The sequence below is a fragment of the Canis lupus genome, chromosome Y (genome assembly GCF_048164855.1).
Source record: "Canis lupus baileyi chromosome Y, mCanLup2.hap1, whole genome shotgun sequence".
Classification (NCBI taxonomy): domain Eukaryota; kingdom Metazoa; phylum Chordata; class Mammalia; order Carnivora; family Canidae; genus Canis; species Canis lupus.
In genome coordinates, this window is record NC_132877.1 from 4,123,410 (window position 1) to 4,146,595 (window position 23,186).

At 41.6% G+C, this 23,186-nt stretch overlaps 2 long non-coding RNA genes across 7 annotated transcripts in view; one reads left to right on the forward strand and one right to left on the reverse strand.

Moving 5' to 3' along the window:
* LOC140629089 (uncharacterized) overlaps positions 1-23,186 on the reverse strand; it is a 391,707-nt gene that overhangs the window by 353,051 nt on the left and 15,470 nt on the right. The gene's annotated exons all lie outside the window — the stretch shown is intronic.
* LOC140629087 (uncharacterized) overlaps positions 12,683-23,186 on the forward strand; it is a 50,866-nt gene continuing 40,362 nt past the window's right edge. For all 6 annotated transcript variants that reach the window (XR_012026968.1, XR_012026972.1, XR_012026969.1 and 3 more), the window contains exon 1: positions 12,683-14,454. This is a non-coding gene — a long non-coding RNA (uncharacterized lncRNA). The remainder of the gene's footprint in view (positions 14,455-23,186) is intronic.

Consider the following 23,186-nt stretch of genomic DNA (forward strand, 5'->3'; position numbering starts at 1 on the left):
TTTGACTTAACGATGTTCCCCGTTTACCATGGTGCAAAAGCGGTACACACCCAGGAGAAACCATAGCCCAGATTTTGACTTGTGATCTTTCTTCCGGGCTATGGATATGCGGTACAATCCTCCCATGATGCTGGGCAGCAGTGGTGAGCCATGCGATCATGAGGGTCAACGGCCAATACGATCACAACCAGTCTGTTCCCCCGGAACGATCTGTTGGTCACTTTCCGCAGTCAATAAATTACACAAGATACTCAACTCTCTAGTATAAAACAGCCTGCATGTGAGATGATTTTGCCCAACTGGAGGCTAATACAACTGTTCTGAGCACGTTTAAGGCAGGTCTGTGATGTCCCGCAGGGTAGATGTATTAAATGCATTTTCAACGAAACAATATTATCAATTTATGAGGGGTTTCATTGGGGTGTAACCCCACTGTAAGTTGAGGGAGATCTGTTTGCTGCAACACAATGAGCACGGATGAAACTGGACTCCTCCCAACACTCACAAAAATGAAGTCAAGGTGGATTAGAACCTGAAGACCTGAAACTATAAACTCCTTGAAGAAAACACAGAGCGATGTGCCCTTGACCTTGGTCTTCCCAGCGATTTCCTGGGTATGACACCAAAAGTACAGGCAACAAAAGCAAAAATTAACAAGGGACTGCATCCAACTAAAAGGCTTCTGCAAAGCAAAAGAAGCAGTCAACAAAATAGAAAGGCAACACTCGGCATGGGAGAAAATATTTGCAGATCCTATATCTCATAAGGGAGTTAACATCCAAAATCTGCACAGAACTCATACAACCGAGGAGAACAAAAAACACCCTGATTTAAAAATGGGCCTGAATAGACATTTTTCCAAAGATGACAACAGATGGCCAACAGACACATGAAAAGGTGCTCGACATCACTGATCATATGGAAATGAAATCAAAACCACCATGAAATAACCATCTATAGTTTTATATAAATCATTCCAAATCATTTTCTTCTGCATACATTTGCAAATAGAGTTTTCAAATTCTATTTCAAACACTCCCTTTTCCTCTTAATATCATAACATCTTTCCATGTCAATAAATCATTTCTATATCATAATTGACAGCACGGATTTATAAAATTCATTTTGCCCATCAAGTATGGTTGGGCATATAAATTGTTTCCTACATTTGTTTTCTTGTAAGGGACTTCGGGCAGTATCTTGAGGCTTGTATGCTTCACAGGCCAAATAATCTCTTCAAGGTGAATCTCTAGAAATGGAATTACTGCACCAAAGTGATCAATAGATTTATGTATTGCTTACATTATTAGAGTCACTCCTTTTACCCCAGAATAACTGTATGCTGTTACGTACATTATTCGAATTGAGGACATAGCATTTATGGGATTCAGATACCACACGTTTAATATGTATTACATTTTAGATCTACAAAGCTTACCAAGTCATTAAAAAAAAAAGCACTGTCAAAAATCATAGAAATTTTCATAAAGGAAACAGTTTAAAGCATTTAAAATTTCCAAGAGTCTTTTTTTTTTCGTTTTGTTTTGTTTTTAGGAAAGGAACTTCAAAAAAAAAAAAAGAAAGAAAGAAAGAAAAGAACTTCACAGTCCAAATTTTTCCATGACTAGGCTAGTTAATAGTCATCTTTCTACAGATGGAACAATAGCTTATTGAGACAATTAGGTTAACAATTCCCTTGCACAAAACATTTATTTTCTGATTTCCAAAGAGCATTCTTTTCCATCTGAGACAGTCCAATCCTCTATCAGAAATTTTTTTTGAAAATAGCTGGTCTACAAAATAATTGGGTTTCCCTGTGTACCTGCATACCACTAAATTATCCCAAGTTTGGGATCCTTTCGCAAATGAACAGATTCCATATGTGCAGCACGGCACTGTAATGTTTAAAAAAATTCTTTTTTTTTTTTTTAAGATTTTACTTATTTATTCATGAGACAGAGAGAGAGAGAGGCAGAGACACAGGCAGAGGGAGAAGCAGCCTCTCTGCGGGGATCCTGATGCGGGACTCGATCCCAGGACCCCGGATCACACCCTGAGCAGATGGCAGACGCTCAATCACTGAGCCACCAGGCGTCCCTAAAGAAAAAATATTTCAAAAAGCAATGGTTGAGCCTCATTGCAAATTCTGTCACCTGGCAGCCTCACTATATTCCTCACGGCATTAGTTTTATATCCTGACACTGATATCCAAATAATACAGAGAGGTTATACAGCTGAAGGGGTTTAAAATATTTTCCGACATTTTCCCTCCGGCGTCGTGTGTGGATAATTGACCCTTGACCAACACGGGCTTGAACTGGGTGGGTCCGCTTACATGCAGATTTGTTTCAACAATACAGTCTGGTCCTGTAAAGGCATTTTTCATATAATATAATCACACTGTGCGTTGTCTGGCTCACTTTACTGTAAGAATACATACGGCATCTAATACATAGTTTCAGTAAGGTTTCTCGTTAACAGTAGGCTATTAGTGTCAAGTTTTTTTGGGGGGTGTCTAAAGTTACATGCGGAGCTCTGATTGTTGGGGGGATCCATGCCCCTAATGCCCACTTTGTTCAAGGGTCAAGTGTAGCTGTAAATAAGGACAAAAATAACAATACACCCAGAGCACAGGACAGTGTAGGGTAAGTACACCAAAGCAGGCTGAAAAGAAAGAGGGACAAGTGCCTTCCGTCTACCTGCTTTACTGATTAACCTCTCACCCGCATACAGAGCTGCGGCCCTAAAACCCCAGATGGTGATAAAATGGGTTCGCACAGGGAAATGCCTCATTTCCTTTTTGGGACATGGTAGGCGGAGAATGCCGTGTTTTGACAGAGACGCTCAATTGTGTCCCTGCAGCCCCGTGAGCGTCGTGCAGGTTTTATTTTGAGCACACTCCCGTGTGTTTTGGTGCATCTTGGAATCTGTTGAAGTCACCTGCCATGATCCAGAAGGAACACTGGTCACCATTTCAATAAGCACAAGTCTCCTAATTACAGACGATGTAGATTTAACGCGCGTACTACCTTTCACATCTACAAGGCCTACCAAGTCCTGACAAAAGGGGGGCAGGAACCCCTGGGAATGCGTGCCCTCTTCCCGCCCTGGAGCAAGACTGGTTTTCAGAGACACCACGCAGGTGTGTCCATGTCACGCCCACGTTATAAGGATGCTCACAGGTCCACACAGTTGAATACCTACAGGGAGCAGGCCTTGGTTCTCCGCTGGGATCTCACCTGGATGCGAAGAGGCAAACAGCCTCCCTCAACTTGTTCACACTTTACCTCTGATTTTTTCCCCTCGTTGTAATAAAATGTAATCATACACTCAAAGACTGCAAACGTACAACTCCACACGCAGAAGCTCATTTCCTGAGTCCCATTACTGTGTAACGCCGACCTCTTCCGTGAGTAAGCTCCCAGCAGGGCTTTGTTCACAGACGTTTCGTGGACATGAACGTCCTTCGACTACTTTCGGGCACCACCAAGAATCAGCCTTTATGTTTCTCGAGTGCCGTTCCTAATGGTCTGCTCTGAAGGGCTCGTTTCAATGGCTCCTCATTTTCCCATAGACATTTTTCTAAAAATCTGCCTACACGTGTCCAACTCATAAATACATGCTTTGTCTTCAGTCATTAGAGGGTAGGGAAAAAAACCCAGAATAATTACACACTTTTGCTGCCATTTTTTGGCAATTTAAAGTCATGAGCATGGAGGTCTCCTCAGTGAGATATAGTCTGTTTCACGGTTGCAGAAAAACTCAGGCGTAAGTTCTTTTGAAACGCTTAATGAACATGTGTCCTTCTTCCACCTTGGTGTACCCCGATCAGATGCTTCTGTGACCTGGGTCACACATGTGTGAGCTTTAGAGAACGGACAGAAATAGAAATGGAGTGGAGACATGGGATCAGAAGGCATGGGACCAGACGGATGGTCTCATACGTAAGTATAAGAAATTATAATGATCTGGACCACACATCTGACCCCTGATGAGATCCTGTCTCCCATCCTCTTGTCCACGCGCCTTCCAGTCTTCCCCACTGAACACCTTTCAAGACCCCTGAGGGCACAGACCGACCGTCTCCTGTACATTTTGCTAGTCCTACCTCACAGCCAAAGAGACCGTCAATCAAGGGTTTAAATGGGCCTCTTCCAATGGAAAACATTCAAGATCTCCTCCCCTGGATAACTCTGACTCTGATACTTTGTCCACAATCTCATCCCTTTGTGAAATGATGACGGCCTTAGCTTTTAATGTGTGATTTTATGTGACATTACTCATCTCGGGGGTGGTGATCATTACTGTCATTTTACCCAAAAAGGAGACACTGGATTTGCCTTAAAGACTTTTCTAGCTTAGGTCTCCAGCAAGAGGCCGACAGTGCGAGAATTCCAGCCCACGGTAACGTGAAACCAAAGCTCTGCTGTGTCCGCCTCTATACTCGTGCCTCCAAATCACCAAACGGACGCTTCTCCCAGGCTTCCTGTACAACCACAAACACTGCTAGATCCTGCCGGGATATCTGCCCGAGAAACAGGACCAATAGGACATAGAAGTATGTATCTATACATACATCTCCTGTATATACATGTATATTCATATGTATCCTTTATAGCTACATATGTATCCTTCCTACATATACTGTTCTTCATATTTATATGCATCCTTTATATATATCCTCCATTGTCTACTTTGCTTTTGTGTCTCCTGGATACATGTCAACCCTCTAGGTTTCCCGATATCCTGGGTACATTATCGACCCTCTAGGTTTCCAGATCTCCTGGATACATGTTGACCCTCTAGGTTTCCAGATCTCCTGGATACATTATCGACCCTCTAGGTTTCCAGATCTCCTGGATACATGTCGACCTTTTAGGTTTCCAGATCTCCTGGGTACATGTCGACCCTCTAGGTTTCCAGATCTCCTGGGTACATGTCGACCCTCTAGGTTTCCAGATCTCCTGATACATTATCGACCCCCTAGGTTTCCAGACCTCCTGGATACATACATATAAGAAAAATTTACTAGCAAGAATGCATTCATGATTATTCAGGCTGAGGAAACCCATGATCTGCCTCCTGCAGGCTGGGCACCCAGGACATCTGGTGGTCTAATTCAGCACAAGTCTAGAGACCTGAGAACCAGGAGAGCCAAAGGTATCATTTGCAGTCTGAGAGCAGGTGAAGACCCATGTCCCAGCTCAACCAGGCCAACAAAAAAGGGCAAATTCTCCTGTCCTCCACTCTTGTTCGATTCAGACCATCAACAGATTGAGTGAAGCCTACCCACATTGGGAAGGGTCATTTGCTTTACTCAGTGTCCTGTGTCAAAGGCTAATCTCATCCGGCAACACCCTCACAGATGCACCCAGAAATAATGTTCAGCCAAATATCTGGGGACTCTATGATCCAGTTAAGTTGACAACACGCATGCATACACATTTCCATTCCGTCACCAATATGGCCATGCACCTTCTTGGTTTCACTCCTCCTCTTTCCTTTTCTCCTCTTCTCATATTCCCATATTTCTTTACAAGTCTAGTCAAAATAACCAATCTATAAAACAAGGTGTAAAATATAATCAAAAACAAGCATTTAAGAAATACTGGTTTGATTCTTCAGCTTATTAAGCTTACTAAGAGGTTCAGACTCAGTAGGTTTCCCTTAGTTCTTCACCCTTTGCTCTTTTGCCCCCTTTTTACTACTTGGAATGCAGATGTGATGCCTGGAAGTGCAGCAGCCATCATGTGACCATAAGACCAACAGTTACATAATACAGACGGCACAGCAGAAAAACGGACAAAGCTTTGTCTACTGATACCTCTTGGGGGCTGCTGAATCAACCCTGCAAATACATTACTTTGTTCATAATGCAACTGCCATTATTATTTGATTTTGACATCTTTTATTCAAAAGCTTGCCTACTTTGAAGAAACCGTAATGTTTGATTTTTGCCTCAACGGCAAGCATTCATAATATTCATTGCCTTCATTTGATGCTCAGTGAAAAAAATTGTAAAACAAGGTTGGAATTAACAAAAGTATTATTTCTATGTCTGTATAGAGTTTTGCCAGAAAAATGAAAGAAAAGGTATTCGGGACCCACAAAGCATTTTTTAAAACATTTTGTTCTTTTTATGTTTATGGAAAACATGCATTAAAATATCTTGAAAACATGTAAGGTGGGGTGCCAACAAAAATGCCAGTTTGTTTTTTCTTCTTCTATTTATAGCACTTTGATTTCATTTTTACCTTTTTAAAAATGTTTTGTAAGTAGACTCCATGTCCAGCATGGAGTCCAACACGGGGCTTGAACTCACCACCCTGAGATCAAGACCTGAGCTGAGATCAAGAATAAGATGTTTAACCAACAGAGCTGCGCAGGTGCCCTGTGACTTTGATTTTGAATTAAACACTTCCTTCATCTTGCAGACAAATTAGCAGATTTGAAAACTCTAGTAAACAAATAGCCACCAAAACAAAACAATTTAAAAAACAACAGAAATCATTGAGAAGAAATTCTCTAAAAATAAAGTAGGGATGGTATCAGTGAAACAAGCCTGTGGATTTCCAACTTATCTGTATTCCTTCGAAACTAACATGTTGTTGGTTCAGACTTGGGTGTGTATCACCTCTGTAACTATCACTTACATGAGTGGTTCGATGTGGATTATTACAAAATAGAACTTGATCTGGCTCCTAAAAGATGGTGTTAAGAAATCTAGGAAACCCTTGGCTTTGTGACCAGTGTATGTATGGCTGAAATCACAGCAAGCAAGGGAAGGCCCAGAACAGGGAGGCAATGGGTAGTTTGGCTGCCATGGTGGAAAAGAGACAGAAGCCAAGTGGAAATCCTGCTGGGTGGTCATCACATGCATTCACAAGGAATTGTCACTAAAGATAAAACCACAGCCCTCTGGATAACATTTGAGTCATTCACCTCTAAGCAGCATCAGATCTAAACCTTCCCCCCATAACCTTTTCTTGCTTTTTAATGAACCAAAAAAAAAAAAAGCCATTAACTGTGGATGATGCCAGAGATACCAGCCCTTATCACTCAGCTCTTGACTTGTCTTTGATTAACCACGGTCCCTCACACAGCTCTTTGCAGAGAGGCAGTCCATAAACTCATCCTGAATCAGGAAATCTCAATAGCTAAGATAAAACAGTACTAGGAATATTGTGATCCCTTCATCTGCAGTAAAAGCAACGAGCCTCCAGTGACATTGGCATTTGTAAGCCAGTGTCACAGAAACCAATTCTGATTCCCTCCAAGTCAATGGACATGCAGAGTCCTAGAGTATGGAAGATGAAATTCATTGCAGCTGGAAGTGCAAATCTTTTATCTTGAGCTTTTCTTTGAAATGCTGAAATGTACATGACCGATGCCATCCTGACCTTCAGAAAGTCTCCTTCTTCCCCTGCACCCTCTCCTGCCAATGGAAGTAGAAAATTGTAATGCGAGGATACATTTCTCATTGAAATTCAGAAGCCAATTGATGCTTCTCTTGAATTCTCTTGCATTGCTACCCGTTTGGTTTTCACTTGGTGCCTTCATTAATTCTGCTGCATAGAATTACAAGGGAAGAACCTTCAAATCCAAAAGAAAATTTAGAAGAAAAGGCTCATAAAAATGGACCTTCTTTCTGCATCTATTGAATCTGAAATATTTTCAGCTTAAATGCAACTTCATATCAACTCTGGGATTCTCGGTGGATCCCCCAGTGGTCCTGTCCTATACAAATCTCGGCCGTTCCCTCCTCTGGCCATACCCTTTATCTTGCACATATCAAAAGTGCCTCTTTACAAATGTCAGTTATCCCACCCTAGACTGCTTTGTCCTATTTTTCCTACAGCCTCCCTCTTCCCCAAAGCTTACAATTATGCATCCACACAGAACCTTCCATCCATTGATCCTACTATTTTTAATGATTCCTCACGGCTTTCTTGAACCTCATTTTCCCTGTTTTATACCCTAATTTTGTGGTCAAACATAATAACATCCTTTGTACGTTCCCTTAATTCTCTCACCTCCTCCTCCTCCTCCTCACTTTCTTGAGCTCCTGTCAGAGGAGCCCACTATTCACCTACTCCATCTTTGAACATACCCAGCTGGATGTGGCTAGCAAAAACGAATCCAGATCATGCTGGATGCTTCATCTAAATGGAGACTGGAAATCCCAAGAAGTCTTCCATGCAGGCAGGTAAGCATGCTACATTTCTCTATACCTCTGTCATTTCCTGATCTCCTCAGTGAGTCTTTCTTACTGGCTCCTTAAATCTCCATCTCCATCCCCACCCACACTCTGAGATCACAATATGGCTTACTAGTCAGCTGAGGGAAGTGGAACATTTAGGAAGAGGCTGGGCATGGGTTCCCAGCAGTTCTCCCTGCCTCTGCTCCAACAAAGTCCCCTCTGCCTCCTGCAGTAGCCCATTCTCCCTACACAACCCATTCCCCATTCTCATCAGCAAACAAATGGGCTTATCATTTGTCTCATCTTCAACAACAGGAGCAAACCCCCGCTTGAGCTTTCTCCCAACCTGGTGCTAAGACCACATGGTTCTGCATTCCTAATCACACAATTCCTTGAAAGAATGGTCTACAATCATGTTTCCAGCTTCTTTTCTACCATTTTGTCCTGGATGCTCCCCAGTCACTCCATCAGCATCACTACTCAAAACCGCCATGCTGTGAGGCCTTGGTTATTTCTCACACCCCTAGAAGGACTTTTTTTTTTTGTCCTCTCTCTCTTTTCCCTCCTGGATTTCTGGATGGTCCTTCTGTGTCTGCTTTCTTGGTTCTTCCTGTCTCTCTTACCTCCTATCTCTCTTGGGAAGAGTGCCCAGCACTCAATCCTTGTGCCTCCTGTCTCCCTCTCTCTACACTTATTCCTACGCAACTCATTGAGGCTCATGGTTTTAAATACCACTTGTACAATGATGACTCCCAAATTTGAAAACCTTTCCCCTCAATTCCAGAAATATACGATCATCGCTGTATGACATCTTCACTTAGAGCTCTGATAGCTAAGTCAATGCACATCCAAAACCAAGATCTTGTTGTCACCCTCAAACCAGCCACTCCTACAGCCTTCTGCTAAGGTCCACACTGTTCGGGTCTTATAACTGCCCAGCTACAAATGTGCCTGCTACCCTCAGGCCCCCACTTTCTCCTTCAGCCCTCATCTGGTCTGCTGAGAAATCCACCAAGAGACATCCAGAATCGCATGACTTCTCACCAATGTTCTGACATCGTTATCTCGCCCTTGGGTTGCTGCAAGCATCTCTTGTATGGTCTCCCTGCTGCTTCCTCTGTGTCAACCGCCCCCACCATCACTTTGGTCTACTAAAGTGTTAGGACACAACACCAGCCATCTCGGCAAACACCTTCCACATCATCCGGCTCCGTATCTACTCAAGCTCAAAGTCACTGGCCTTATTACGGTGCCTCTCCATGCCATGCACCATCTCATCCCTCATGACTTCCTGGATGTGTACTCTGCCACAGACACACTCTTTTTTGTGTTTCAACTTCCTTTCTCTTTCTTTGGCCTCCAAACTCGCTCTACCTCCATAGAGCCTTTCCACCTGCTTCTGTTTCTTCCAGAGCTGCTCTCACCCCAGCAGCCTTGTGATTTATTCTTTCACTTCCTTTGGGCACCTGCAAATTCCCCATCTCAGGAATCCCTTCTAACATTTCAACCAGAGCCCTGATGCTTAATAGTTTATTTGTGCTCTTTGAAATGTCATCTCCATCCCACACACTGCTTTTTTTTATGTATTTATCATCGTCCCTATGACCATCTCTCACATTAGTCTCACAGTGGCATAGATTTCTATCTTTTGTTGATGACTGCAATCCCCAAGCCAGGGAATTGTGTGACAATCGTTTGTTGAGTGAATGCTGAATACAAGTACAAAGAGTTGAAATAGTTGAGGGCAGCTGCATAAGAGGAATAGCAATAGTCTCTGGAGTTCCCAGAGACCACTGTCTGAATTATTGGCCTTTTGGAGCTACTTGCATTTTTCTTCAAAAAAAAAAAAAAAAAAACAACACAAAAGTATCATGTCAATATAAACTATAGCTATTAAATATGTTCTAACAGATCTGTTCTTCTCTGTAAGCATTTGGGCATTATAAGCATTTGCCCTGGGGACAGATTTGGTTATGTACTTCTCAGGTACCGGAATGTTCCAGGAAGGAGGAGCTGTGTGATACATTGGCACTTGAGACCAACTGGTAAATATTATGATGCCCAAGTACAAACATGATGCACAACTTGTCTTGATAAAACAAAATGAGTAAACAAACAAAGGAAAAAGCCTCTTGTACCTTCTACTTTAATTTCCTTTATATTCTGCTTTAAAGGGACACATTTCTGCTTATGATTTCAATTAAAAATTATTTTTTTCATAAAAAGAAATCAACTCAGTCTTTGAGATCCAATATCTAAATAATGTGACTCAAACGCTTAGTTGAAAATATGCTGGTAACCGGCTGATTCACTTTTCTTATCTTTCTGAACTCTGGATTTTTTTCTCTTTCTCTCCCATGTTGATCTGCCACAAGCCAAGTATTAAAGTTCTTCATTTGTGTCTCTCCTCTTCAAATCCTGTTTAAGCAACAGGTAATTGTGGCACCCCATTCAGTCGTGTGTCTGTGAACAGGTCGGGTGACAGGGTTTGATCTGTGAGCCAAAGATATCGGCGTCAGGGAGCAAGGACGCGGGAGCCAGATCAGTGGATTCCCACATACAGAAGTTTCTGGTTGGATCTGTCCTGGTACACCACGCTCTTTACCAAGATCATGTTATGTTTTATGACAAAGGAAATGCTCTTTGAAGAGCCTGGCCAGACGAATCCTTCAAAGAAACTCTGCACCTGTGTCTGTGTCTGCCTCTCAGCCTTCTGCTAACAGACAGTAGTGTGCTATGGAATTAGTGTCTAAAGATATCACTGAATAAACACACAATAGAAAACACAAAGGAAGCAAGAATTATGGGCACAGTCAAATGGGAAAAGCAAAACTTAAATTACAGGTCTGAAAAGCGAGATCTTTTCTTGGAAGACACTGTTCTCCTTTAAAAAAAAAAAATGATTCTAATTCCAAGAAAACGGAATGTAACACAAAGGCTTTGAAAGGGAACAAGGAGGCAGCTCAGCACTAATTCAGTTTAATTAATGCCATCCTGTTCTTTAGTCCACAAACAATTATTGCAAATGCAAGATATCTATATCTGCCCTTCCTTAAGTGCTCTCTATACTTTAACAAAACCCATTTTATCATCCATTTGTTGCTACCAAGAATGAACTCTGAATTATTCCAACAGCATTTCTGTGCTTCGTATAGAATAACTTCATTTTACCATTGATTGAGGAGATAGGAAAGTCTGCTCGTTGGTTTGTCTTGTCTAGGGCAGGTTGAACAAAATCTCACCAACATCACTAAAATCGTTCTATTTCTTTTAGTAACTTGGTACCATACTGTGTTTGTTTCCCCGCCACCACCTTCCCACCACCACCCAATGGTCTTAGCAACAATCACTAATGGATATTAGGAAAATGATTCTTTGTAGTGCTTCTAACTCTGAAAGTCACTAAAAATTACTGTGGTCAGTGGGATGATAACAATTAGTGAGATCTCCCTTGTCTTTTTATAGGGTGTTTTAGTAAATGACATTGAGGACACTGGGAAGCAACTTCTTCTCCTTGAAGGAAAAAAAATGGTCCCATGTTCCTACTCAGATAAAGCACCAATTGTGAGGGCTGACACTTGTAGCTGGGACCAAGGGCTTAGAACCCTAGAGGGCCCCTGATCTATATGAAATCAACTCTGTTCATCTCACTTTGTGGATATCTCTGGGCTGGAACCATCCTCTTCACTCTTTCCAACTTAAGTGCCCGGACTGTAACATGCAGAGATTCTTAGGATGTGTAATAATGACTTGAAAATTCTCTTTGGTATCTCACATTTATTATTATTGTTTAATTCAACTAAATTTGTCACTCCATCCGATACAAATATCCCAATATTGGGTGCGTCATAAAATTAAAACTACAAATTACCAAAAACGGGCACATCCAAAAAAGATGTGTTAAAAATAACTTCCCAGTCAATAAAATTGATACCTCCCCCAGAAATGCGCTATAAATTACTTGCCACTTCCCATATTGGACATCTCAAAGAACTGAACAATAGTTGTCCTAGAACTTTGTAAATTCTACATCACTCCTTCGTACCCTAGGGATATGTGCACCCCAGTTTGAAAAGCATGGTCCTAGAGAAACATTATCATTACATATTTATTCCTGACCACTGGGATCAATCATGTACTGCACAGACAATCAGGTACTGGAAGCCCACATATGACACAGATTACTTTGTACTAAGGTTGCCATACTTGGCAAATAAAACCACCACGGGATACTCAGTTAAATTTGAATGTCAGATAAACAACACATAATTTTTTTCGGTGTATGTTCCATATTTATGTGAAATTCACATTTAAATGGGTGCCTTATATTTTATCTAGCAACTGTATTTTGTACTGGTGTACATAAAAAAAAAAAAAAAATCACACTTGGCCAAACCGCACCGGTCTTCAGATCTTCCTGTCTTATGCCCTACACCAACCTTCCTTTCTATGATGTCACTATGTATCCTTTCATGATGGAGCTGCGTGGTCCAGAATGCTTGGTTACTGACCATTTCCTTCTACCCCAGCCCAATGTTAAAAAGGGAATTTTGCCATTGTCCGGGGGTGTACAGAGGAGCTAGCAAAGGTGGTTCAAATGGCATGGAGAGATGAAAAGATACGTCAAGTCTGCCACAGAGCAACGACGACCACAGGACACCTGTGACTCTAAACGAGACAGAGGCAAGGACAGTGGGTCCACCTGACCAGGAGAAGTGGAAAGTGGGAGATTGGGGGGCTATTCTTTCAAACTTTCCATTGGGACAAGGTCTCAGCTCTAGACTTTGCTTGGCCTTGTTTTTCACGGTCTTTTTTTTCTCCCGAAACTTCACGGCAACATTCAGCTCCAGTGCCGTCTTGTGACCTGAAGGATGGGAGTCACGCTCTAAACTCAATAGTAGCTCCTCAGACGGTCTGTGGTGCTATTGCAGCAAGTCACAACCTGTGGATTGGTTCAGTGTCTCCTCCTGCCAAGCTTAGGTGTCAATGCGTGTTGATTCCAATGCCTGTGGAACGACTGCAATGACTCTGGGGTTTCTGACAGATGGTGGTGCCGTCCAAAGGCACATGGATTGCCTAACAAGGACCAAGTTTCCAACGTTATTTATTTAGTTTCAGGTGTGTTGAGCTTGAAAACACACAAAGAGGCAGGTGCATAAACAGATCCGGAACTCAGGAGATTATGTAACGAGTGTAAAGTTTAAGAGCACAGAGGGATTGGATTAAATCCTATCTCTGCTACACCTGAGATGTTGACCTTGGGCAAGTTCCTTAATCTTTATATGCCTTGGTTTTCTTATCTGTTGAAGGGGAATAAGAATATTAAGATCTACCTCCTAGGGATGTAATGAGGACTGGGTACATTGAGCGTCTGGTGTAAACACTTTGTTAACGGTTCCATCTTGTTACTCTCCCACATGAATCATTAACAGGCGTTTCTCCAGGAAGGTGTGGGATTGAGTAAGATAGCTTGGGAGGACACTTGGCAGAGGTAGAGCAAGAGAGGGCTCAGGACAAAAGACCTGCTCACCTCTAACACATGACCATCCGGCAGAGGAGGATGAGCCCAGGAAAGGTTACAGGGAAAGTTAAGGAAGAATGAGAGAGGACAGTGATGTGCCATGGGGGAAATGGCCAAGAGGCCATGTTGGTAAGAAATCCCATAAAAACAAAGCTTAAAAAAAGGGGGGGGGGTGTATTGCAATCAATGATATGGAATTTTTGGAGTCTTCGTGACAACTGTTCGGGGGGTGGGGATGAAAGGGCCAGAAGCAAGGCCAAAATCGGCCCTGGAGGGAATGAGAGTTAGTACATGCAGACAGCAAGTGTGGACCACTATCTTGAGAAGCCTGCTCCTGAAAGGAGGAGAGAGAAAAACTGAGGACGTGCATGCTTGAGCTCGTGTTCTATTTAAAAGCAAAAATGTCTCACGCAAAGGGCATAATTAGGTAGATTTGTTATACGCCACAGGATGGAAGTGTATAGAGCCGATAAAGTAATGGCTTTTGCTATTTCTGTTTCTGTTCCTAATTGCTACTGAGCAAGTCACTGTAAATCAGAAAATTTAGGAGAGGCAGCTCTTCTGCGTGGGGACCTTGAAATGCAAAGAAGCTCTGCTGGAGGCAAAAGATTTCGAGGACCTGTGGTGCAGTGGACAGGACCCAGCCTGTACCCCGAGGACTCACCCCGAGATAAACAGGATAAATCATTCTCCTCTACAGTCCTCTCCTACCCTTCCTGGAGCCTCCGCTGTGGTGAGTAGGCTCAAAATTTCTTGCTGTATAAAAAAACATGTTTAATGTTTAAAATGCTAGCTTCACATACTCAACTCTTCTGCAGGTTCATGCCCCCAAAGCTTTTAAATTAGTAAAACTTAGCTCATCACTTACCTCTGTGAACACCTTATGCGAGCAGCCTCTTCTTTAATTAAATATACGTTTATAAATAAATGTATGTGTGTGCATGTGTTTACGGGCACGCCACACACAAGTACCTAAAACTTCCGGAACCGGGCCTGTCTTGGCGCCTCAGCGTGGCTCCTGCTTATTAACTCAGTTTTGTGGTCACAGACTGGAGCCTTCCAGGCAGGCGGATGATTTCATACCGGACAGGTCAAGGCATGCTTACCTGGGCTCCCTCATCCCTTGCAATCCAGCGGCTGATGGATGATGGGCGGCACTTGCCAGGAGGGCCTCTCCTCCAAGGTTACACAGGGGAGGCATGTGCTTCTGCAGTTCCTGGTCTGTGCAGGTGGACATACACAGATTTTTTTTTTCCCTTTTCTGCCACCTTCCTGAAAGTGTATATCTCCTCCGCCGTCCTTGGTAACCGCCGTGCTTTCATCCTTGCAGAGTCAAGCATTTGTTCCCAGGGAGGGATTAAAGCACAGATCAGACCTTATAAAGCGGAGCAAGCTACTGTTTCAGGTCAAAGGTCACACGAATTATGTCAATTTAAGAAGCACCTTCACAAAGCAACTTTTTCTTTCTTTCTTTCTTTTTTTGCAAGACCAATCCTCGCCAAAACTAAGAAGAGCAAAGGGGAGCAGGAAACCTTTATGTAAATGTCACATTTTACTTTCAAATTCCTAAGCACAATTATCCATTATGTCCCAGAAAATTGGTAATAACTAAAAAAAAAAAAAAAAAAAGCAGATAATGGGTAAGTACTGTGGCAGACCAATTATAATGTATGCTTAAAATTATCTTTTTTTGCAAACTTGCTCTCAGCTTTTTGGTTCTTTTGATTTATGTGGACCGTGACTTTTTATCTCTAGGTTCCATCTCTCACTCTGAGAAATCTGGTGAAATCTTTTACACTTAGGGAAATGGAGGGAATCCAATTTCTTTTCTCCCAAGATGACACAGATTTTTTTTCTAATTCATCATTAATTTATTATGCTGTTGAACTTTAAGAAAACTTCTATTTGCTTTTATATAGGTCCAGATAGCGATATACAAATCTTGGGTATTTCATATCACTAATGGGTGCATGGCAAAATATAATTTAAGAAAAAGGTTTTCAGTAACCTGTTCTGTACTTTGCACCTGGCAGTTATAAGTTGGGCAGGCTTTTAAAAATCCTTCAGCAGTTGGATACGACTACAAATAGCAAGATAGAGCACTTATTTTGAGAAATCTTTTTTTTTTTACCCTCCATAGACTCAAATCTATTAAAAAAATTATCTTCTTACAGTGTTATTATAAGTCAGTCCATTTAAAGTGTGGAAGTGAGAAAAAATGTGCCTCATTTGTATTTATTCTCTCTGGGTTGAACACGATTTATCATGGATGTAGCTGCACAAGATTTTATAGCTTTTCCTCCTTATGAAATGTTGAGGTGGCAAGATTTCCCAAAGGAGACTCCCCCCCCACCCCCCACCCCCAACCGCAAAGCTCATGGCTTCTTTGATGGCGCTTCTTCTCCCCCTTTAGTTGTGGAGTTTGTTCTGTTAGTCCTCAGGTCGACTCCTAGGGGTATTTAGGATGATTTGATAGCTACTTAGTTGTGTTCATGGGATGAGAGGAGCCTAGGGTCCTCCTACTTGGCCGCCATCTTCCTTCCGTTGCGGAGACAAGATACATTTTTATCCTTATTGACAGTCTTGCCAAAGCGTGGGGGGAAATGTGTGACTGTGAAAGGTTTCCTTAGAGGTGTCACAGAAGCCACAGCATTAGAGGAAATACCTTATATTGTAATATCAATTTCCCGATACTTGGAGATACATTTATTGTTAGAAGTTGGAGATCCTATTTCATGAAAAGAACTCAAGAATTCTAGATAGCTGTTAGAGGAGCCACATGAAGATCTTTTCAAAAAACAAAGATTTGCACACTGTTATCTCTACATTTGGGATCACTGACGTTGGATTAGCTCTTGCTTCTGCGTGGTTGTGTTCACCGCAATCAAGAGATAAAAGCCATTCTGGAATAATGTGACAACACCGAGCTGGAATCTTAGGCCTCTAACCTTTAGCCTCTCCTTCCCTCTATGATAAAAGGCCTTTTCAGTCCTCTCCAGGGCTCAGCTTGATTCATGGTTTATAGTGGTGATTGACACCTTATGGCCCATGGGTCAAATCTGGCCTTCTGCCTGGTTTTGTAAATAAAGTTTTATTGGCACTCAGCCTCACCCATTGGCTTACATATTGTCTGTGGCTGTTTTCATGCTACAAGGACAGAGTTATTAAGGCAATTATGGGTGTTGGTGGGAATTAGCGGACCAAAGTGCCATATTTACAATAACTGAATTACAGGCAAGATAGAAGAAATTGTTATTTATCAGCCAAAAGCTGAGGATAACCACAGGCTCTAGTTTACTAAAACCTTAAAATAGCAAATTCTCAATCTAGGACCCATCAGAGAATTATCTTGTGGGTAGTGGGGGTTGGACAAAGTGGTCTGCTAGTCCTGAGTGAGCAAACTTGAAGAAGTCTATCTGAAATGATCAATCATTTTGTTAACTTTTTTTCTCTAGAGTCTGACATTCAGTGTCATACCACAGAGGAATAATTTCCTTTTTGGTTGTGGGGAGCGTTCTTCCAGAGAAAGCATTCCTCCCTCAATTCCCCCTTCCTCAAAGTTGGGGTGGCAAGAGGTCCCACTCTTTTGGATTCTCTCTCTCTCACTTGGCTGCCCTGGTAAGGAAGCCTATTTGTCACTGTCACCAATGCCCAATCCACCCAAAGCTGTCTGTACCAGCCTCCAGTGAAGAAGCTGTTGACCTGACTGTTGTAGACTCTGAGGTCAATTCTCCTCTCCACAAAAGAAGGTCTTTCTTTCCCATTATTGGGAACTATCCAAGTCTAAGTGTGGGATTGAAGGGGAAAAAAACAAAAAACTATGCAAGTTGCTTTAGTTCCTACTCAAGATCTCGTCTGGGCTGAGCTACAAGAGTGGGATGCATGTCTTTGGCGTGATCTGTTAGGGTTTGGGGTGAAAAGTAATACAGAATATTCACATTCCAGACACTGTGTTCTGTGTTTATATTTTTAGGGAGAAATTGAGGAGACAGTTCAGCTTCCTTGGATATGCAGGGGAGAAAAAAAATTTTCCTCCTCCCTCTTAGGTTATAGTAATGAGGCCTGTGAATTAAATTGATAAAAGACAGATTAACAGTATAAATTTTTTATTTGTGCATATGAAGTCCTTCATACAAAAGAGCCTAAAGACAGGCACCTGGGTGACTCAGTCGGCTAAGCATCTGACTTCAGTTCAGGTCATGATCCTCAGGTCCTGGGATCCAGTCCCATGTCAGGCTTCTCTGTCTGCCTCTGCTGATACCCCTGCTTGTATGTACTCTCTGTCAAATAATTTTTTTTTAAAGTTATGTTTTGTTTTTTAAAGAAGAACCTAAAGAAGGAGTTAGACTAAGGAGCTTACATGCCATTTTAACAAAGCACCATGAACTGTATATAAGTGACAAGAAAAGGCAAAGGTGTTTGGGCTTCAAGGGGTAGTAAATTGTGGGAGGGTAAATATTCGGGAGGAACTAATGAAAGATAAGGATTATTTTAGTAAGATTTGTATGGTGATCTCCTATGATAAGGGCTGTTTTCCTCCTGGTATAGGGGAGAGGAAGGGAAATACTTTCTTCATGAAGGCAAATGCATGCCCTGCTTTGGGGCAGATAGTGGGAGGGCACAGAGCTCTTTCTGCATTTCGTGCTTCTTAATTGGCTTCAACTCGAAATAACCTTAGGCTAGAGTGGCATATTTTGGGATGGCATATTCTTATCCCCCCCACCCCAGATACCCAAAGGATGAATAGTGTTCCCTAAAAACTGATGTCTACTCAGAATCTCAGAATGTGACCTTACTGGGAAGGAAGGTCTTTGCAGATGTAATTAGTTTCATCATCCTGAATTTAAGGTGGGCCCCAAATCCTTATAAGGAGAGAGGATATAGAGATGCACAGGGGGAAAGGCCATGGGGAGAGGGAGGCAGAGAAACAAGTGATGCTGAGCCAAGAATGGTGCCACTGGAAGCTAGAAGAGGCAAGTAAGAGTTATTTGTTAGGCTCTCCAGAGGGAACATATCCCTGCTGACACGTTGGCTTTTGGACTTTGGTTTCCTGACCTAAGAGAGAATACATTTCTGTCATGGTAAGCCACCAGTTTGTAGCACTGTGTCCTAGCAGCCAAAGAAAACTACAGCTGACCCATGACCAGCACACATTTAAATGGCACGGGTTACGTGTGTTGTTTTTTCCCCAAAAAATAAGGTACAGTCCTATAAACCTATTTTCTCTTTCTTATGATTTTTTTTTCTTCCTTATGCTCTTCTTGATCACATTTTCTTTTCTCTAGTTATTGTAGGAATATAGTATATAATGCATATATACACTATGGGTTAATTGTTTATGTGGTCGGTAAGGCCTCTGGTCAATGGTAGGCTAAGTAGTTAAGTTTTGGGGGGAGTGAAAGTTATATGTGGATTTTCAACTGTGTGGGGGGTTGGCCCCCTGAACCCCCACATTGTTCAAGGCTTGACTGTAATACACATAAACACCTCATCCACATCCTTCAGTAATTACGTGTTCACATTTATCTCTGTGTACCAAAAAGTCCCTACAAGGTGGCTTACTATCTACTCTTATGTACTATTTATTGAATAATTTAACTCTTACCATATGCTGGGCGCTATGAGTGGCTTTTTACTGCACATACATTTCAAGGCTTTCATATATATATTTCAAAATTGTGCTACCACCTACACATCTCCAGAGTCTTAATCACTAGCACTTCTAAAATATTTAATAGAATAATAGAACATTTCTTCCTTTGCCAATTATCATTTCAGCAATTACTTTAATATCTAAAATATTTTAAAAGTTTCTTTCATCTCAGCAGAAAGTCTTTCTACCCAGGGAGCTGTGACTCAAAGATATATTTCAGCCTTAGGCAAAACTGTTTCATTTATTATCCCAGATTTTTGTTATTTGGGTTTTCGTTGTTGTTGTTCGCAGACTTGGGATCGAATGAAAATTTTACGCCAAGACTTTATCCAGTGTAAGGAGCTGAGAAAGCAGGCAATATTCCCACGTCCCATGTCAGGCTCCCACCTGCTTTGAATATGCTCTGAATATTAGGTATTCAGAGAGATGGGTGGGGAATAAAACCTTGGCACTCTGGAAAACCATGTTTTTATTAGTGCCAGAAATATTCAATGGGTACTTGTTATCTCCACTCACAAGATCTAGGACTCCAACGTAGGATGTTGGCACTTTACTAGTAAAGATAAACTGCCTTTCCACAGGAGTCTTAAGCTCTCTTAAATGGTACCACATTTTCAACACTTCACAAAGCATCAAACACACTGACACTTGAGGCAAACATGAATATTTTATTCTCCCTCAATAAAACAGTTAAACACATCCATTCTCTGCCATTCAAGGTTTTATGACCTAAGGCTATGGCTGCACAATTCAAAATGAACACAGGTGAGGAAAAGAAGAAGAAGAAGAAAGGAGTCCAAAGCTAACAGTACTCTCCAGAAAGTTTTACTTCTCTCTGTTGATTATGTTGCTTTAACGGAGATGTGGAACCTACCACGTCTTGGGCAAAGGGTGGCCACAGAGAATTCTGGATTTTGCTTCTCTAACTGGAGTGATCCTTTCACAGTGATTCTTTAGTGAGTCTTCTGAAACTCATCTCCATTGTTTTTTTACCACCATTGACTATGGCCCCATGCCAGTTCTGCTGGTGCTACCTTCTCACCTTTCTAGGAATGTGAAATTAGGTGATCTGAAGAGTCTTGGCAAAGTAGCTCCCATCCACAGAATTGTCACTGCCTCTAGAATTCAGAAGAGATGGTGCATACAGTGCCCACTCAAAGCCGGACATGCTCCATCAAAAGAGGAAAGCAGATGGCAATGCTGCCTTTTGGATCTAGGTCAGAAAGGGGGCTTCTGTTCTTCACAGCAGAAATATGTCCCAGACACACAACTTCCCTGCCTGTATTCAGCTGGTCACCTCCTCTGAGCACACAAAGTGATAGATTGTGGAAGACTCCCGGCACTTCCCAAGAGCTGTTTGGGTGCTTCCAACACTGAGATGCACACAGGTGTGCATATGTGTCCAAGGGCTTCAATGTCCAGGGGCATGTAAATGTGATTACCATAGTGTAGCCCCATCTGCGTGCACTGAAGAGAGGATATCTAATATGTACGTGTAGCAGAATATTTGGGATGATTCCACATCATTTGAAAAACATACTAGAGGTGATGATACTACATTGTATGTGCTTACTAAAAAGTCTGGTACAACATAGAGCCAAGAGGTCATTACCCCATCAAGAGGGAATTCAGAGGAAGAGCTTGCAAGAAAACTGGAAATGAGGAGATAGGTTTTCCAATTTACATTTATACTTCTGTACTTTTCTCATTTTGGGGGGTCTTTATAAACAAATATTTTAGCATTTTTTCTTTATGGGCTTTCAAATGGAATGTATCTGTATTTTACCTGTTTTCAAACTATAAAAACTAGGAAACATTAATTAAAAAGTCAGGGGGGAAAATGTAAGGAGGAAATCTGAATGGTCAAAAGAACATGAGAAGACTATATTAACAAAGATGAAAATTTAAAAAAATAAAATCTATGAAGATACACTGACAATACGTTAAGTGCCCAATAATGTCAGTTAGATGAGACAAAGGCTGTAATATTGACAAAGTCATGTCTGGTCAGTAACAATGATATCAAAGAACACTATGAATTTGTACAGAAAGATGTGAACAAATATATATATATTTTAAATTCATAAAGACATTTTATTTAAGGATCCTGTGTTGTGGAAGGATATTCTCCAGGTCTTGCTATAATGAAGGCAATATGGAAGGTTGTGCTATAAAATGCAAACATCAGTCATTCCAGTGGTAGGATCATTGTAGAACATCATCGCATTCTTTATGCTCATAGACACTTCCTAGGTTTAGAATGAACATGCACTGATCTGATATTTGGCAAAGAGGACATATATTAAGAGGTGCATGTAGAATCTTGGCCCAAAGTCAACAAACACAGATGGCACATTTAAGAGTAGAGTGGCTACAGATGGGGAGTGACATGAACATGTATTGTTATCATATCTTATCACTGAGGCTATCAATTCAAGCAGTAACCACATAAAATGGGCTTTAAAAAATATTAGGTCATTTAAACGGAATGAATATTGTGGGCCATATCATTCTTAATTTGACCATGGTTGAAGTTACAGAGCAATGCTGAGATGCAGACAATTCTATTTGTCCTTTACACACATTGAGCCTCTTTCCACAACATTCACCTCCGGGCTTTCCAACAATACGTTTTTTTTTTTTTTTTTTTTAAACCCACTAACTTTCACATCCAGCCTTTTGAAAGGAAAAAGAACAGGAGGAAAATTGAGTGTCAAACACGATTTGTAGCCCCCCATACCTCCATGACTGGAGACTGCAGATAAAACAAATGAGGAGGCCCCCGACAGAGCAAAGCCCTTTCTCCTAGCACACAAATGGACTATTTTTATATTCAGGAGAGAACTCACCTAAAAAAAAAAAAAATGATCCTTTGGTTCTGACAGATATTTGCAGGCTTTAGAAAAGGGGAGGAAAGGATCGCCTTTCTCAATCACTGTTTGAATAAAGGTCCTTATGTTAAACTGACATCTTGGTCTTAGGATGAAACTCTTCTGAGGCTCTTAGAAAATAAAGAAAGTAGGGGTTAGAAATCTGCTTTTTCAACTCCAGGGTCAGGCTCTCAAGTACCAACTCTGGTCTCCTTTGCTTCCTTCTCCCTTCACTGGTAGGGGCAGCTGAGCTTTCACATTTCATACGGTGGAGCAGAGCTTCTCAAACATTAATGTGCACACAAATCCACTAGGGGTCTTGTTAAAATTATAGATTCTGATTCCACAGATCTTGGTGGGGAAGGGACCTGAGATTCTACATTTCCTACAAGCTCTCAGGTGAACCAATGCTGCCTGAACCATGCCTGAATTTGAAGGCTTACAGTGCTGAGGGAAAGAATAATATTTTCACACCCATGAGAATTTTCCATACTTTGCACATCATATGGCCAACTTGCGCAATGTTTCTGGGTATACTCATTTTTTTATCCCAGATTGTAGATTGTGTAATGACAACAGAATGAAATGTCCCTGAAGTGAAGCAAACAGTAAAGAAAGAGATGTTCCAGGGTGCTAGAATCTAGTAGGTCTGGAACCTGACGGTACAAAAATTGAACCAACTAAGTGGCATCATGCCCTGCTAGGAGGCAAGACAAAAATCACAATTTAAGAACATAGGCACACTAGCCAATTTTGTGGTAGTGATGGAGGCAGGTAAAATTGGTGTTTCCTAGGTCAACCCTCTTCACTGCATAGAAGTCAAGAGCTGTGTCACGTGAAGTCAACCCATGATGCCATGATATAACAGGAAGGTATAAACCAAGGACCATTCATTCTAGATAACTGCACTTTATCAACAACCCAGAATGTACCCCCCTTACC